Source organism: Drosophila willistoni (assembly GCF_018902025.1).
Source record: "Drosophila willistoni isolate 14030-0811.24 chromosome 2L unlocalized genomic scaffold, UCI_dwil_1.1 Seg168, whole genome shotgun sequence".
NCBI classification, from domain to species: Eukaryota; Metazoa; Arthropoda; class Insecta; order Diptera; family Drosophilidae; genus Drosophila; species Drosophila willistoni.
In genome coordinates, this window is record NW_025814047.1 from 18,296,563 (window position 1) to 18,315,323 (window position 18,761).

Sequence of the window (18,761 nt, forward strand, 5' to 3'; positions counted from 1 at the left end):
TTGTCATTATCATCGGATATCTTTTAGCTTTTAGAAGCAATTTAATTTTATCGTTCAGTTGATCCTGTAACCCATCGTGCTCAGCGCAAACCCTAGTTTTTCATATCGGATCGAAATATATATATATATATATATAGAATTCAAAATTTTAACAATGATACTTCAAATCTCAATTAACAAAATATATATAAAACAACTAGTCCCAGATTATTCATATCTTCACAAAAAATGTTTGGAAATGTGTTTTTATACCCTTGCAAAAAGGGTATATTAATTTTGGTCAGAAGTGTGCAACGCATAGAAGGAAGCATTTCCGACCATATAAAGTATATATATTCTTGATCAGCACGACGAGACGAGTTCAAATAGCCATGTCCGTCCGTCCGTCCGTCCGTCCGTCCGTCCGTCCGTCCGTCCGTCTGGATCAACGCAAACTCCTCCTATACCGTAAAAGCTACAGAGCTGAAATTTTTCATGTAGGTTTGTATATACTGCAGGCGTTGTATATCTCGGATTCAGCCGGATCGGATCACTATATCATATAGCTCCCATACAAATGGCAAAGTCACGAACAGTGACTTTTCTCAATAACTTTGTTATTTTCTGAGTTATTGTCATGAAATTATTCATATTGGTGAATTAATTACACATATAAGCGACTGTGCTAAATTTGATCAAGATCGGGTGACTATATCATATAGCTCCCATAGAAACGATCTTTCGAAAACTGTGCCTTTGTCAATAAATTCGTTACTTTTGACGCGATTGCTTTTAAATTAAATATTTGTTAGTTTAGTATATCTGTTAATGACTGTGCCGAATTTGATAAATATCGGGTTACTATATCATATACCTCCCATAGGAACAATCGGTGGAAAACAGTGACTTTGATCAAATCTTCGTTATTTCCTATACTAAGATTGTAGGCCGTTCTTTCGCAAATGTTAGCCTTTTTAGCTTGAACGTTTTTCCACTTTGATGGCTTTAGGTAAGGAAAGAGTTACCATAAAAGTTGCAAGGGTATACAAACTTTGACGCGGTCGAAGTTAGCCCCGGCCCTCTGGTTTTTTTTTTACTTTAAAACCTTGGGTAATATAACGGATAGTGAGTACACCAATCGGATGACATTTTTGCAGTTATTAACAACTATTTAAAACCGAAAACATCTGCAATATAATTAAATTTGGTTACTTTCGCAGAGCGTGTAGATAAAAGTAGCATTTTGGGTTAAATAAGATTCATTAAATGAATTTATTTAAGCTAGAACAATATTTTTACAACAAATAAGAATGAGGAACGAAAAGACACCTTTTGGGTTTTGCCAATAAGATACGACTTTAACCAAGCCAATAGTTTCGGGGAAAAACCCATGATGTTAAGTTTCGGAGGAAGCATAGAATGATCAACTGTATCGAAAGCCTTACTAAAGTCAATATAAATAACACCAGTTGGACACTTTTTACGGAAGCCATGGTGTACAAGGGTAGTCAATTCTAAAAGGTTAGTAAGCGACGAACGACCTTTCATGAAGCCATGCTGACAAGGAGAAATAGTGGATCTGGATAGGTGTTGAAGGGAAGACGTAATAATTTTCTCAAACAGCTTAGGTATTGCGGAAGGTTTGGCAATGCCACGGTAGTTAGAAACATCCGATTTGTTACCCTTTTTAAAAAGCGGAATAATAAAAGACTCCTTCCAAATATCAGGAAAGCTACAAGTCTCACTCGATATAAGGAATAACAGAGATAAAGGCTTAGATAGGGAAATCGAATACATTTTAAGGATGCAACTAGGTATATTATCAGGACCGGGAACAAAGGAACACGTCATAGATGACAAGCTAGAGATAATACAGTCTTCAGTAACACTAGGAAAAAACATACAATTTAAATGTGGGATTGAAAAGGGATAGGGATGTGTGGGATCCGAAACAGTAGTAGAATAAGTCGACTGAAAGAATTTAGCAGATCTGCAATGTCTGAATCATTATTAGCAGTCTGGTCATTAACTCTGAAGGTGGACGGTAGTACATTAGAGCGTCTTTTGGAATTAACAAAGTTATAAAATCTTTTGGGGTTCTTATAAAATTCAACCTTACAGCGAACGATATAATTATTGTAGCATTGAGTGTTTAAAAGACAAAATTGAGATTTGGCTACACAGTAATTTGCATAGTCAAGTCGCGAACCAAATCTTTTAAAATATCTCGATTTAATGTTACGGAGAGCCTACGTATGAACCAGACTGGCGCGCTGGAGACGGTAGAGACATTAACATAAGGAACGCATTTATCCATTAGAGAATTAAGAGCAGAGTAGAAAAGCAGCACTCAAATAGAAATGACCAATCAAAATAGAAAATAAGGCTATTAAGAAGAAGAAGATGTGTAAGAAGAGAGACAAAAACAAGATCAAGGATTCTTTTAGAAGAGTTAAGGAAAGAATTCAACTGATATAGCGGACATTCAAGTAGGCTATCAAGAAAAACATGTTGAGATGAAGGAATTAAGAAAGATAGATTATCATCAACAAGCCAAGAAATATTAGGCAAGTTGAAATCACCTAAAACTATAAGGAAATCGCGATCTTTAAGACGATTAAAAATAGTTTGCAAAGCATCAGCATGGTGCATATAGGTCGTTATATCAGAAGCTGGAGGAATATATGAACAAGAAATATAAAGGCTAAAGTTGGAACATGTAATTTCGACGCAAATAAACTCAACACCTAAGGGCAGATCAATCGGCGCAACACTTGAACACAGATTCGAGTTAACAGCAATGAGTACTCCACCGCCACGACGACCATCACGATGAAGCCTATAAGAAATAAAGTTATTAGAAAGAATTTCATTATCCAAAACAGAGGAGTTAAGCCAAGTTTCAGAGAAAGCTAATATGTCAGCCGAAAAGGTTTGGCTATCACAGAAAAGGTTCGAGAGCTTTGTAAAAAGTCCTCTTACATTTTGATAATGAATGCAAAGACTAGACGTTATTAGTTTTTTGCAGCAGAAGATAAATTAGGAAGGTGGACAGGCAACGGACGGAAGCGCTTATTGGGCGCAAACTCGTGTACAACTACGCCCTCTGGCCAGTAATTAGTGTCAACCATAGCTGAGAAATACTCATTTGGTACTGTAATTTTAAAAGAGGTGATTTTGCGAGACCTAGAAAACTTAAACTTTTGAATTAAAACCTTAGCAGGGCATATATTACCAATGTAAGCTGCCACAGACGTCTCAGCAGAAGTATCAGGAGCAAGACTAAAGATAAATAATTCTTTGCGATGAGGCAGTTAGTGGAGGCGGAGGAACATTGGGATGAGCAAGTGATTGAGAGCCAGCATGATCCTGTGATTGATCAGAGTTCCCGTGAGGGATAGAATGAGGTACACCAGGGCTTGTAATGGGTACTTGAATCTGAAAAGAAGAGCATAAAGAGGGACAAGAAGATGGTGTAGGCGAAAGTGAACTGGGAGACGATGTAATAGAGAGTGCTGGCGACTGCTTGCGAGGCAACTCAAGGGTACATTTCTTGGGCGACTTCTCAGAAGGTGGAACAAACTTGAATTGCGACAATAAATGTACGCTAGAGTCACACTCGTTAGACAGCTAGTTTCTAGTTGTTTGGCCAGTTTGTTTAAAGAAAGAAACTTTAAACGAAGATCCCTATACATACGGCTAAAATCAAGCTGCCGGCTGGCACAAGATGGGCAAGTCCAGCGCATTAAGCCAAGCTCAGGCTTAGACACAAACCAGAAAATTTGTCGTAGTCGCGGCCATTGAGGCCAGCACATTTTAAGTGAATAAGATTATCGCAAAGCCAACAAGATATTGCTCTATACTGATCATCAAAACGATCAGAATGCTTGCAAGTAGGTAGACAACAAGCCATTATAAAGCCAAAAGAAAGACAAGGCAAAAAACAAAAAAATAAATTTATATATATAAGAATAAATAGAAAAATTTAGATACACAGCACAAAGATAATTATCGATAAGAAATCAATAATTACAAATAGAGAGAGAGTGCACAGCACAAGTGAGAGTGCAAGAACAGTTATAAGCCGAGCTTTGAGAGGCGGCCTTACAAAAGTGATTACGCGGGAGAGAAGCTGAGCACAAGGACAAAGCAGAGAGAACAACACAGCCACTAGCACTGATGGTATGATGGGGGCGAAGAGGGGAGCAACTGCAGAAGCAATGACGAGAGAGAAAAAATAAAAAAAAAAAAATTAAATGCACCAAACACTAATCACGAAACAGAAAAAACTGTTTAAACTATTTAATTTGGCGAATTATGGAAATAAAACACAAGGGTGTCAAGCAAACAACACCAGTGAAAGCGTAAACAAACTAAGCACAATTAAAAACTGAGAGAAAATAAATATTAATAAAAACTCAGGAGCTATGCAAAAACACGACCGTCACCGCAGAGAGCAGAAGACCCCCAAGCGGGGATTATTCCCCGCTCTTAGATAAGCTAGAGTTTAGTTCAATTATACCTGCGAATAAAAGTGCAAGTGCAAGGAAATTTATGCGTGCCTACATCTATTCACTTTAAAAACGGAAAGAATTCATTTAGCTGCCCCCAAGAAAAGGAAGTTCTGCGCTCCTACAAATTACACTTACTACTGACAAATTTATACTTTACTTATATACTTATTTACATATATACTTTATATGGTCGGAGATGCTTCCTTCTATGCGTTGCACACTTTTGACCAAAATTAATATAACCTTTTTGCAAGGGTATAAAAAAAATTAACATTTGATCAATTTCATAATACCCTTTGTAAAGGTATAAAAATAACCGCAAATAAATGAAGTAAGTAAGTCGTCTCGCCGACTTAGGTATACCATACACCAGCAAAACAAATATTTCAAATTTATAATAACTAATGCATTTACGCATTTTTAAAAAATTCTGTTCACATGCTTTTTACAAGCATATCTCAGTATCTCGTTCACTTAAGCATATGAGCACCCTAGTGCCCCCACCAGACAACGGCCAACTTTTGAAAAACGTTTATATGCATAACTTGGCTATTTTTAGTCCGATTTTGATCGAATTGGGTGTTTTGCTGGATATTAGTATCAAATTTAAGTGTGCCAAATTTAATTGGACAAGGTAAAAAATTACGGGAGATACTCTAGTTTTTTCAAATTACGGGGGAGGAAAGAGGCGTGGCAAAATCTTTACGCATACAAAATTTTCACATTTACTAAGCAAATACAGTTGCGAGCAAAAAAAAAAGGAGCGCATAACACTTGCCGATATTTATTACAATAACTTGCAAGATAATATTCCGATCTGCTTAAAACCTTTAAGTACCGTTATCAGCAATGTCTGACACTGGTCCAGTACACTTCAACTTCACGTGGAGACTTAACTTTTTTGCTACTTCATTTTTAAACTTAGTTGCCAAATTTAGAGCGAGCAAAATAATAGTAGTGAAGGATCTTTCTTTGCAGGGAACTTAAACTATTGCTAGAAGGTTGGTTTTTTTTTTTTGTTGCTCTATTTGATGTGATAAATGTTCGCTATAGAAGATTCATTAAAGTATTCGAATTTGCAGACTTAAATGGGCCGGGGTACGCATATGTCTTTTGAGAAGAGGATTCAGATCAGAAACCTTATGGATGAGGGCAAATAAGGCTTCGCCCGTTTACATCTGCTGTGAAGATCCAGGAAGAGCACTGAGAATTACCTGAAAATAACTTGAACGCTCGCAGATCTCGGAATATTTCGCTTCTCTCACAGAAGAACATAAAAGAACCCAATGAATACTCAAAATTCCACATGAATTGACCTGTGGAGAAATGGCGCAACATACTATGGTCAGATGAGTCCAAATGTTATTAACTTGGTCTTTATTTAGAAATTATTTCAGTGGAATAAAACTTCATACCTTAAAATTTTGTGCTCTTGGAAATATGTGCTACTATTATTTTGCTCGCCCAATTTAGCACTATTGACATAAAATCTTCATTATTTTCGAAAAATCTAAATGGAATGTTTTTTTTGTTTATAATATAATTACTAAGAGCCCGAATAGTAAATTTGCATGCCAAGAAGTCTCAGTCTAGCCCCGATAACATAACTTTCTATGCTATTTATAAAATGGGTGATGCTGTATATGTATTTACCAAATATGGTGTCTCTAGCTAGTAGTTTTTGTATGGTATGGGTGTATGGTATAAAAACATGCTTGGAAATATGTTTTGACTTTAACCTTGAATATTACCACGGATAGCCAGCACTCTTCGCAAACATTAATTTTAAGGCGTGAGAATTTGTATAGCAAACGCTTTTAACTTTTTTAAATTGCTCAATCGGTTTAGGAGATAGGATAGGAACAGCTGTACGGTTTGATTTGAACATGTTGCTAAAGATAGAGTGTTGTCTTGTTTCATTTGCAGCACCATGTTGCTAATGATTGTGCGACGTTTGGTGTCTCTGCTTTTACCTTACGTATGTGTCTCCGGTTTTGCATACGAAATGTCGTACATTAGCATCTTATGAGTATAAGGTATGATATATTGTGCTAAATGTTGGTGTTCATGATTGTTGTGTGGAAAGTAAATGTTTTATTCCTCAACACACTTAATCGTCAGCAAACATTATACCTACAGGATCTTTAGCATCAATATTTTACAGAGGATACGAATGTATAGTCAGTCAAAAGGAAGATTTCGGGATCACTTTATTCATAAATTTTATCAAAAATGAAATATGCAATCGTTAGGGCATACTTAACAGATTATCAATTCAAAAGTTGTATATATTAAGTCCACAATTATGAGTACTAGAAGAGGTCGCCAAATTTAAGACCTTTTTAGTAAAAATGAATGATAGGTTTAACAAAAATTCGCAACATTTAAACCGAGCGATTAAAAAAATCTCAATCTGTTGCATAAATTTGAATAATTACAAAAATTGAAACTAGAAGCGTTACAAGTTTCACACTAAACTTGATGGAGACACGACGCCTTATTAGCCGACTAGTAAAACACGTTTATTCGTATATTGTGCAAAAATTTGATAAGTTGGTAGAAATAAAACAACCTAATTAGTCTGCAGAATTTGATTGCGACAGTCAAAAACCTTGAAGGTTTTGTTTGTGCAGTGATGAATTGAGTTACCGAAAACGAGTTTGTAAAAATATTATGGCCAAGGACTGCAAGGGTTTTGTTTTTTTTGTTTATAAAATCTTCATCGGCACAGCCGAAGTTAGCTTTTTTGATATTTCCAAATGATTTAGGGATCATCTAATTGTGTTATTAAGCGGGTATTCTTGGTTTGGAAAATTTGTTTTGGATATTAAGAATATTGTCCCAAAAGAAATTTTGGAAGTTCGAAATACTTTCGGAGATATAACTTTTTTTTGATGCAACGTCTTCTCGTGTGAGGCAAACCTAAACTTCAAATGTGTTTTTCTTGTAACCAATTTTTTTGAACTGGCGGAAGGGATGCAGCGCGCAATTTTGAAACGAATTTAAAATGAAATCGACACAAAATAGCTATAATTTTGATCTCGACCTCAATCATAATTTGTTCAATTCTGTTTACTATTTATTTTAGCATTAAAGAAGAAAACAAATAGGCCAACACAGATTTTAATCTTTGAACAGCTGACATTTTGGCAAAAAAAAATTATGATTGATCTCTATTCTGAATCTAGTGCAGCCCTTAATTTAATTTTTAGACGATCCTGCGTCGAATTATGCTTGCCACCAGCAGGATAATTTTTTTTGTTTGGTTAACTTCGAAGGCCGAAAACTTGTTGAACCCAATTTAAATAACACTGTTTCATTTTTTTGAAAAGGGTCTAAAAAACACGCATCCAACCCAAATTGGAACGGTCCATACGACGACAAACAAATTTAAATCATTACCACTCAAACATTGAACTACTTCAGCGATTTCAAAACAAGGGCTGCGACAAATAGTAAATGCTCCCGCATATGTCAAAAACTCGTTCCTGCATAGAAACCTGAACATCCCATACTTAAAGGAAGAAATCCACAGGCTGAGCGAGCGATACGTTTTGAGGCTTGAACATCACGAAAATACGTTGCTGGATAACAGTACCCATGGATGGATCTTCTATTCCTGTCTTCATGGGACTAACGGCCCATTACATGCATTTAAATTTGAACTGAATTAAATTATTTATATCAATCTTGTAACTGCAACAAATATTAGTTATTGTCTCATGACAGATCTTAAGGGGTTACGCCACCCCTGAGGTCCAAAAAACGGGTGAAAAAATGAATTATTGCTGTGCGGCCAGTATACAATTTAGGAAAAAACTTTTATTATACACAGATTGAGGGTACTTTAAAGAATATTTATTGAAAAACAAAAATGTTTTTTAAAACAAAATGGCGGAGATATGAGCCGGCAAGTGCCACCATGATTTGTAAATCCTTGCAGGTGGGGTGTCAAATTTCTCGGCTAAACATCACCCGAAAAATCAAAAAAAAAATCTTGTTATTCAGGAAGGCTATGGCTATCCGCCCACGTAGGATTTTTTTTTTTTAATTTTTTTGGCAAAATGGCGGCTGTTTGAACAAAAAACGCTCTTTTTTGGAGAACATTTTTGGCTAAAAAAATTCATAGCTTCCAAACAGGTATTCATAGCTTCCTTAAATCAAAAAAATCCTACGTGAGCGGATACCCTACACTGTAAAGAATATGTGGTAAAAATTTAAGCCAAGTCGGTCCAGTAGATTCGAAGATGTATGTAAAAATGTACCGCGTCGGAGCCGACTCGGCCGCGCTCACTTCTAAACGCTGTAACTTCGGAACTAATTCGAATACCGATATGATGTGAAGTGTAAAAGATTCTTAAAACTACAGAGGATTTTTAGAGCAAAAAAAAAATGTTTTTATTTTTTCAGGGGTGGCGTAACCCCTTAATAAAACTTTTTGCTTCTATTTTCAATGCCCAGTATTAAAGCGGGATCCCCACTTTGCTATTAAAATTAAATTCCTGAATTGTTGTCAATGTTGTTAGTGACCACGAATTGTAACTTTTAAATTTGCGATGCAGTATGATTCAGTTCTTAATGTGTGTTAGAGATCCACTTCTGCTCCAGACTCACCATCAGTGATTTTTTCAGGCCAACTAAACGTCTTGGCTTTTGGACCCTTTTAACAAAAAATTATTCTTTTTTTCCAAGCTTTCACAAACTATCCATCCATATTTTGCTTTGATTAATGTGGCATGTGTCCGTCAAACTTGCTCTGGCCTAATAATATATAGTTAAAAATAGCTAGCGATTTCGTAGTGTGTTACTGGTTAACACATACTAAATCAGTGTTTGATAGTAAAGAGGTGGAATGTGATTGCGTGATTTGATTGATAGATTGATCCTATATAATTTGTTGGTTGCTAAACCATGTGATTATCTCACGGTTGAAATTATACAAAGTTCTATAATCAGCAGACTTCGGTTAACAATACAGGCCATACCAAATCTTCAACGCTAAAAGTAGTAGATTCCACCTTTTATAGGTATATACCTTTTTGGCGATGGTGGCGAAATCCGTTTGTTTTTCTTAAACACAGTTTTGAAGGCATTCGCTAAATGTTAAAGTTTACATGATGTAAATACTTCCAAATATCTCGTGAACCATAGTCTCCAGCAACAAAGTTGTGTTTTTCATTTTAACTGCTGGTTTCGATTTAAATATTATTCTTGAGTGCTTTAACTGTAGCTTTTATAAGCCTCGGTTCATATTTAAAGACTATAACGACAGTTAAAAATTACGTGCTTATCGTTTTTTCATCGTCAAAGTGAAAAAAACGTTTTATTTCAAAAAAATAAATTTTCAGCGAAAGAACGCCATACAATCTTAGGCAATGATGAAATTTGGCAGTCATTAATATGTATGTACATATATTTAATTGACAGATATTAAATTGTAAGACATTAGCGTTCGTTTCAATGGGAGCTGCAGCTGCAAACTCAAGAATAGCACCACTTGCTTAGGAAATGTGTTCAAAAAATTCAAAGATTTATTTTACAGTTTAAGGAACATGTGAATACGGTTTTGAACGTAAAATATTTACTAATAATGAAAGCAAAAAAAGTTATAATAATATCCAACGATCCAAAGATATTTTAGGAACTTATTAAAATACTCAAAACATACCCGAAACTAAAAATAGCACCACTTTTGAAAAAATTAACTTAAATTTTAATTTTTAAAGATCTCGCCGAATTAGGTATACCATACACCACTAAAACAAATATTTCAAATTTATAATAACAAATGTGGTGGCTAACGGCTACGCCCTTGCGGAGCCCCAAACTGCTCTATTAGTATCATGCGGCCTTCGGATGATTCCACCGAGGCGGCTTTGAGGCACTTGCATTTTGGGGGAAATGAGAATACCCTGGCTATTCAATTCAGTTGATTTTATTTTCTTTACCTAAAATATAGTACAATTGTTGGCGGGCACAGAAGGTGCAACCGCATCGAACGATATGATTTTCAAAAGTAATTATAAGTAAAGCAAACCAGGCTGTCATTTACAAAATTCAAAAAGAATAAAAAATTGAAAAGTTATGAACTTTTTTAGAAAAAAATTGATTTTTTGGCTATTTTTCGTTACTAATTAATATTTTAATAGTTGGCTTTAATAGCTGGCACGCCCTTTGGGGCTTCCCAGTTAACAATCGTCGAGGCAATACTATTTGTAAATTCATTTACCAATCACCCCTAATTCTCCTCAACGATGGTTCCCCAACGCATTATTCCACCCACCACACATTCACCCACATTGATCTCACCCTCTCTACCCCTTCTATTGCCATGGAATCCTTTTGGAAAGTTGAATCCGACACCTACGGTAGTGATCACTTCCCTACTTTAACATATCTCTTTGAGCCAACCCCTCTTACAAAACTTACACCAAAATTCAAATTCGATTCCGCATATGGGCCCAAATACATGGCCCTAAGTCTTTCTAACCATTCTCTCCGGCCCCCCAGCCAAAACTTAAACAAAGAGGCCGCTAACCTTATCAAAATCGTACGCGAAAGCGCCAATCTAAGTATCCCCCAAACCAACCCTTCTCGTCAAAATAATCGCAATGTTCCTTGGTGGAACTCCAAGCAATCCGCCCTTAAAAGAGATAAAAAAATTCTTTGGTCACGTCTTAAAAATAATATATGCTTCGACAACATCGTCAACTACAAAAAAACGAACGCCCTCTTTAAAAGAGAACTAAAACAATCTAAGAGAAAATCTATTGAATCATTTACCGCTGAGATATGTCCTAACACCCCTTCATCAAAAATTTGGGTCTCGATACGTAAGTTCTGTGGCCTCAAACAACGTCTCCCAATCCACTGTATCCAAAAATTCGCCTCTCCTACCACTACAATCACAAATAGCCAATTAATATCAGAAGAGTTTTGTTCTTTCTGGTCTTCGGAATCTGAAAATTCTAACTTCTCTAGCACCTTTTCGAACAACAAACAATTTACATCTGTATCGACTCATTTGTATTCCGCCTCTTCCACCGCTCTCCAAATTGAATTGCCCATCTCATCTATCGAACTCTCCATGGCCTTATCCAAACTTTCTGGCAAAACCCCCGGCCAAGATAGAATATCGTACGCTATGCTGAAAAACTTACACCCTACAGTCAAAGACCGAGTAACACAACATTTCAACAATATCTTTAATAATCACATTCCTCAAAATTACAAACTAAGTAAAATTATCCCTATTCACAAACCCAATACTAATAAAACTAACCTAAACTCCTACAGACCAATCTCTCTGAACTCCTGCTTTGCCAAAACCCTCGATAAGATTATTGCCAATCGACTATGGTGGTTTGTCTCAGTAAACAAATCTATCAATAGCCGACAGAGCGGTTTTAGGAAAGGAAAATCAATATCAGACTCTCTACTATCGATAGACTATCTGATATCTTCCGCACTTTCCACCAAAAACCATTTATCAATAGTCTCACTCGATTTTGCAAAAGCTTTTGATAAAATTGGCATACACTCCGTCATAGACGAGCTAATACTATGGAAAATAGGTCCGAATATCATAAAGTACATTTACAACTTCATGACCAACAGGAAAATCGTTTTGAGTGTCAACGGACACTTATCCTCAGTTCGCCCCCAACACAATGGCATACCCCAAGGCTCTCGTCTCTCAGTTATCGTTTTCCTCATCGCTTATAACAAACTAAACAGAACAATTCTTGCTCATAAAAAAGTTGACTTCTATGCCTATGCAGACGACTATCTGATAGTTAAAAAACTCAACAAACTAAGCAGCTTTTCTCTTGACCCGCTTTTCAATGACATCCTCAAATGGTGTGACTACTCTGGAGCTAAACTCAAATGCAAAAATCTTCATTTCTGCAAAAAAAAAAAAAGGTGCCAATCTTCTCTACACACATCCCTCGCTAACATCTCCAATGTCCAATCCCTAAAGATTCTCGGAATAGTCTTCAACAACAGATACAAATGGTCCGACCACATATCATACCTAATTTCCTCCCTCTCAAAAAAGCTAAACATTATTAAATGCCTGTCCAATAGCAGATATCGTTGCAGCCCGCTCTCCATTCTAAATGTCATTAACCTCATAATAATGTCCAAAATCGACTATGGAATATACCTCTACGGTAATGCTCCTTTGGGATTGGTCCCACACAAATAAAATAAAATCATTATACCACTCAGACATTCGAATGGCCCTGGGAGCATTCAGAACAACTCCAACGCAAAACCTTTTATTTGAGTCAAACATATGTATCTCCCTTTGAGAACAGAAAAACTTTTAGTGACTTTAAACTTATCAAACCCATCCTTCATTCTCACTCCTCACAACTTGCCACTCATATTAAGAAAATTAATAAATCAAAAAAACCTCCACCAAGGATATGCTCAGCGCTACAAAGAGCTATAATTTTAAACAAATCTCTGCGATTTCCCGACTACACCTCTACAACCTGCACGGGAAAAGTTTCCTCCCTGGGCAAATATCGACCAGTGCATAGACTGCTCCCTTCATGCACTACCCAAGTCTTCCACAACTCCCGAAACATACCGTAAATTATTTAAAGAAATCCAACAGAAATATCCCAATTATAGATTCATTTACACTGACGGTTCCAAAAATGACAACTACACATCTTTCAGCGTTGTCAACAACCACTCTACAAAACAATACCTTCTACAAAATCATAGCAGTATTTTTTCCGCTGAAATTATAGCAATCTTCTCCGCAACCAACTTAGCCAAAGTCCTGTCACATCAAACTGCCATCTGTACTGATTCACTTTCATCTATCCAAGCTATAACTAACCCCTACAATTTATCTTTCTATCCCTTTCAAATTAGACAGACTCTTTTAAGCCACCCTAATAAACTAAAAATAATCTGGATCCCCGGTCACTGCCAGATTTTGGGAAATGAGAAAGCCGATGAGGCGGCCAAAACCGCCAACGCTCTCCCCCTTATATTTACAGAAAACTATAATGTCTCAGACTTATTGAAACAAATTAAAAAAGTAAATAATCTCACTAAACTAAAACTATTTTCAAAAACAAACAACTTTTACAAATCCAATAACACAACAAAAACCAATATAACCAACTACGCTACCTACAGCCAATTGTCTCGGCGAGATCTCGTTAGAATTACTAGGCTTCGCCTTGGACACACAAACCTCACCCATTCCTACCTCCTCAACCCCACCACCACCGCCTTATGCCAACATTGCAACTCTGTTTCTTCTGTTAACCACATCCTACTAGATTGTCCGAACACCTTAAACCTTAGAAAATCCCTTTTCCCATCCTCCAACCCACTCTCAGCCATATTTAACCCAACCTTAGAAAACCTATCCAAAGTCGTTTAATTTTTAAAATCATCTAACATTTACGAGCTTATCTAAACAATTAACTATATATGTACATATTACCTCACATTGTAAATATATACATACTTATTTTTAATTTTTCCTTTTTCCTCAATATAAACATGTTATAAGGCCTTTGTAGCCACTAAGCTAAGTTTACTTTTAATTTTACATTATAAGTAAACCGTATATAATAATAATAATAATAAAATTAACAATTTTTAATATTTTTCGCAAATTCTACTACCAGCGCTGAATAATATCCTAAAGAACATGTGTAAAAAATTTCATAGCGATTGGTTTATTTTTGCGCCTTGTAGGACTTTTGAGAAAAACGCGTTTGAAAATTTGCGCTACGGCACAGAGTATTTTTACATAGTATTCTTGAAACATATATCTATCCGAAAATGCAAAAAAAAAAAAAAAATTTTTTATAACACAAGGTAGAAACCCCCCTTAAAGTTCAAACATTTTCTGATAAGAATTTAAAAAAACAAAGAGTTTCAAGATGGTTTAATTTTTTGCTCTTGGTTGACACTTCCGCAGAAATGTCTATATGCAAATAAAAAAATTTTAAGAAACATGGCAATATTGACAATAAAGTTACAAATAGAGGCCAAACATCGGCAATAACAGATCATGGTAAAAGAGCCTTGGCCTCAATTGTAAAAGCTGAAACTTAATAAATTTGGCATCAGAAAAGCGTTAAGCGTGAGTGGATGCGCCTGAAGTTGCGTAATATTGGATATAAGTTTTTTACAGTATGTATAGGGACTATCTATGTTACAAACTTGATATCTTAAATTACTCTTAGGCCCAGGAAAAACATTGCTTACGCTTCGCCAAAATCAGAAGAGTTTAGAATGGTGTCGGGGACGGATGACTTGGACTCAAAGGCAATGGAACGCCGTCATATTTAGCGATGAAGCTAAATTTGATGTGAGTGTCGGTGATGCGCGAAGGAGAGTCATCCGAAACAAAAGTGAAGCATACCATAAAGACTGCCTTAAAACGTCAGTAAAGTTCGCAACAAGCGTAATGGGTTGTAGGTCTGCAAAGGCGTAGGCCAATTGCACTCTATTGATAGGATGGTCATCGCAGAAAGTCTGCTGCCATCAATACCAAAACTAGGCTGTGGTGAATACACCTTTCAACAGGATAGATCATCATCTCATACTGGCTGCAGAATAAGGAAATTGGGGTCTCAGATTGGCCATGAAATAGTCCGGATCTAAGCCCATTTGTGAATATACAGCTGCGAACTTAAAAATAGCACTGAGGTAATGTGTTCAAAGGATTCTTAGCTTTAATTTAAGGTTTAAGGAACATGTGAATACGTTTTTCAACGTAAAATATTTACTACTAATGGAAGAAAAAAAAAATAATAATAATATAATAATAATATTTAACGTATTCAAAGTTTTGGCACTGAGTCAACCAGGTCTTAACATCGTTTGATCGGTATTTTCTTCCAGGACTCCTGGATTACTTCCCAAAACGTCTTTTTATAATGGCAGACCAAAGATTTTCAATAGCGTTTAGGCCTGGTGACCGTGCCGGACACTACCTTACATTTAGAGAGTTCGCTGAGAACTAACTACTGCTTGGCTTTCTTACTGGCATGCTTTGGGTCGTTGTGCTCTTGAAAGACCTAAATTACTGGCATATTATCCTCAGCGTATTGTAGCAGGACTTTGGAGTATAAGCTTGGGCTTATAAATTGTTCTTTCGAAGGTACTTGCGAACTATTTAGACCCTAGTCGAAATGTTCAAGAACTTTTCCAGATCGCGTACAGCCTTAAAAGGATGCCTATTGCTATGTCGGATTAATCGACCGAGTTTTTGCTGCTTCAGTTTTGGCTTTTTTATGCAAGTTTCAGACTTCTGTTTGAAATTGATCGCATTTCGAATCATTGGAATAACCAATCAATTTTTCTAAATCATATTTTCTCCAAAATTAGGTTTTGAATGAGTTTTCGACCTATTATAGAGAAAACCGATTGCCTCTTGCAAATTTCTGACTATCCTATTTACCAACCTACTAAATTTGATTAAAATCAGAAACATAAACGGAAAGGGCGGAGTTGGCCGTAGCCTAGTGGCGGTGCTAGAGGACTCATGTGTTTTTGTGAGGGCGAGCAAGATAGCATATGCTAAAAGTCGAATTTAATAGATATACATTTGTTGTTTGAAATTTAAAATATTTTTTCACCTAGTGATTGGTATACCGAAGTTGGCGAGACGACTTACTTATTCTTATTCTTACTTCATTATAATATTGGTCAGATGTTTGTAACGCACAGAAGGAGACGTTTCCGACCCCATAAAGTCGGAAATAGTAGTCAGGATCGGACTACTATATCATATTGTTCTTGAAGAAACATTTTTGCAGAAATTGGAGTATCCCCCTGAAGTTTACCATTATGATAGTATTGGATATAAAAACTCAGATCCCAAAATTTCAATCTGATCGGATAAATATAACACAAGTTACAGTCAACATAAATCGGCTCAAGCGCTGCCTACTACGTCATCATCAAATCAACAGACCACATGCATACACAAACAGAGAAAACGCTACATAAACTGTATGTGTATGCAAGCAGTGCTTTGCTTAGGCAATAAAGGAAGAAGAAGAAAAATTTTAGTAAAAAGAGTAATAATGTTTTGTTTGTGTATTGATAAATGGAGTTGCCGGGAAAAAATTTTAAAAAGTAAAAATATTAGCCAAAGACAGCAAGGGCATTGCCTGATTAGAGGTAAATATTTTACATTTAAAACATGTTCACATGTTCCTTGAACCTTAAATCAAATTTAAGAATCCTTTGAACACATTACCTCAGCAAGTGGTGCTATTTTTAAATGCAATTTGATGCAGCTGAATACGAGATACACAACCCGTGGAGTATATAAAAACTCCAATAATTTCAATTTGTGCCGAAGAATCGAATCGTGCCAAACTCGGTCGAAGGCCTGCTTGATGTCAAGGAAGACTGCGAAGGTTGTATTCAAAGCAGCAGAGCACCTTGTCAACGATGCAGTCACATTACTCTGGATTGACGTGACGCTGTGGTTTTGATATTCTGCAATTAGGTTGCCTTCGTCCAGTAATTGCCAACAAACCCTCTTTTGGTCGTCTTTAGGCAGTTGATCCCTGATCTCCTCAGGCGTGAATCGTCTGAATGCGGTGATCGTGTTCGCCAGGTGCGTTGCAAACTCCTCAGCTGCCTCGGTGGATCTGCTGTTTGACCCTCGGATGGGAACTTCGCGAGTAGTCTGCAGCCGCTTCGTGGTGGAGTTTGAAGTACGTCACTTAGACGTCTCTTTCTTGTCCGTGTGCCTTCTTCTCGGTAGAGTACAGGCACAAGCGGCTTTGCAGATGTCACGCGATAACTTCTCCAATCTCGTTGATGTCGTCCCCACTGTTGGTGAGTTCAGCTGTTGAGGTTCAGCGATCTCGTCAAGCATCGTTTGAAAAGAGTTTATGTTGGAGTTTTTTTTGAGTAGCCTAGTAGTGCGTACCATCGTCTCGACTAGGATGTTTACCCAGACCTTCACCCAACAGTGATCCGGATGTAGATAGGCTTCTGTGTAGACACAGTTTTCATTGATCCCTCTGGCTATTGGGAGGTCCAGGTCATCCGGGCTCTTCATTAACAGTATGCTGGTTGGCCAGACGAGTGGATGTTCATGTTAAGCGTGTTGATGCAAGGTAGAGGGGTTATTAATTCTACAGTCCCTTGCCATATTATTAGACTCATGCTTCAAAATTAAGTCTTCCTGGCTTATAACACGTAAGTAGACATTAACAAAGCTATTTCATTATGAACAATTTATTATAAATACAACAAATGTTACATAGAAAATTAAAAATGTACAGGAAAATGAAATCTATGAAATCGCTATTGAAACACGTTAAATTGTTGAATTGCACTGTGAAAGTGAATCACTGTTTTTTTCGCGATAATCGATGTGAGCAATCGATTACCAACATGATCAGTGTTGCCAAAACGATAAAAGTGCTCGCGATATTCAAAAACTCAAGTTCTACTAACATATCTACAAAAAATTCGTAATAACAACAAGAAATGTAAAGAAAAAGTAGACTTGCAGCATGAGTCTAATCATATGGCAAGGGACTGTATTGTTGGTTGCTACAAATAAATAGATCTCTGTGGATTTTATAGATTAGGGGACTAGATCTTCATGTAATAATTTATTGCAGAAACCATATCCATGATTTTTGTCATGAAGAGTATTTCCCCCAGCTACTTGCGCGATATAAATTCCAGTAACGGTGCTTCGAAATTGGGTTACCGAAAACAATATATTCTCGAAATACTTTTTATATGATTGCTATCGCCGTCTAATTTACATGGAGCATGGAGCAGTTAATAAAGCCATAATCGTCCACCAGATTCGGATTGTACGAAGAATTCTAAAATATTCTCAACAAGTCCAGTTTAGAAATATTCGTACAAAGCAAACAAGTATATGTCGTTTTGTATTCGTTCAAAACAAAAAGTTCTAGGAGCAACCTTTTTCATTTTTTTTTTTAAACGGTTAGTATATTTGTTGAATCTAATCTTAAATTGGAGCCTAACAACAAGTTTGAGATATTTTTCTTAGTCTAGTAATTAAGCTAAGTCCTGGGGATACTGCAGGCGGCCCTAATCACTTATTGTTAGGTTGGTCTGTCAATTCTTTTAAGACGAGTTTTATTATTAGTTCGCGTAAGAGGATTGGCAAAAGCATTTGGATATGCATCCAGTTTTGCGGAAAATTTAGTACCTTACGGAGCCCCAGTGATTGTTCTTAGGACATCATAATACGTTACCATATTGAAATCTGTACGG

General features: G+C 36.5%; 1 protein-coding gene across 1 annotated transcript in view; it reads right to left on the bottom strand.

Moving 5' to 3' along the window:
- The window catches only part of LOC6653196 (putative general negative regulator of transcription C16C9.04c), a 101,994-nt gene that overhangs the window by 18,425 nt on the left and 64,808 nt on the right, over nucleotides 1-18,761 (bottom strand). The gene's annotated exons all lie outside the window — the stretch shown is intronic.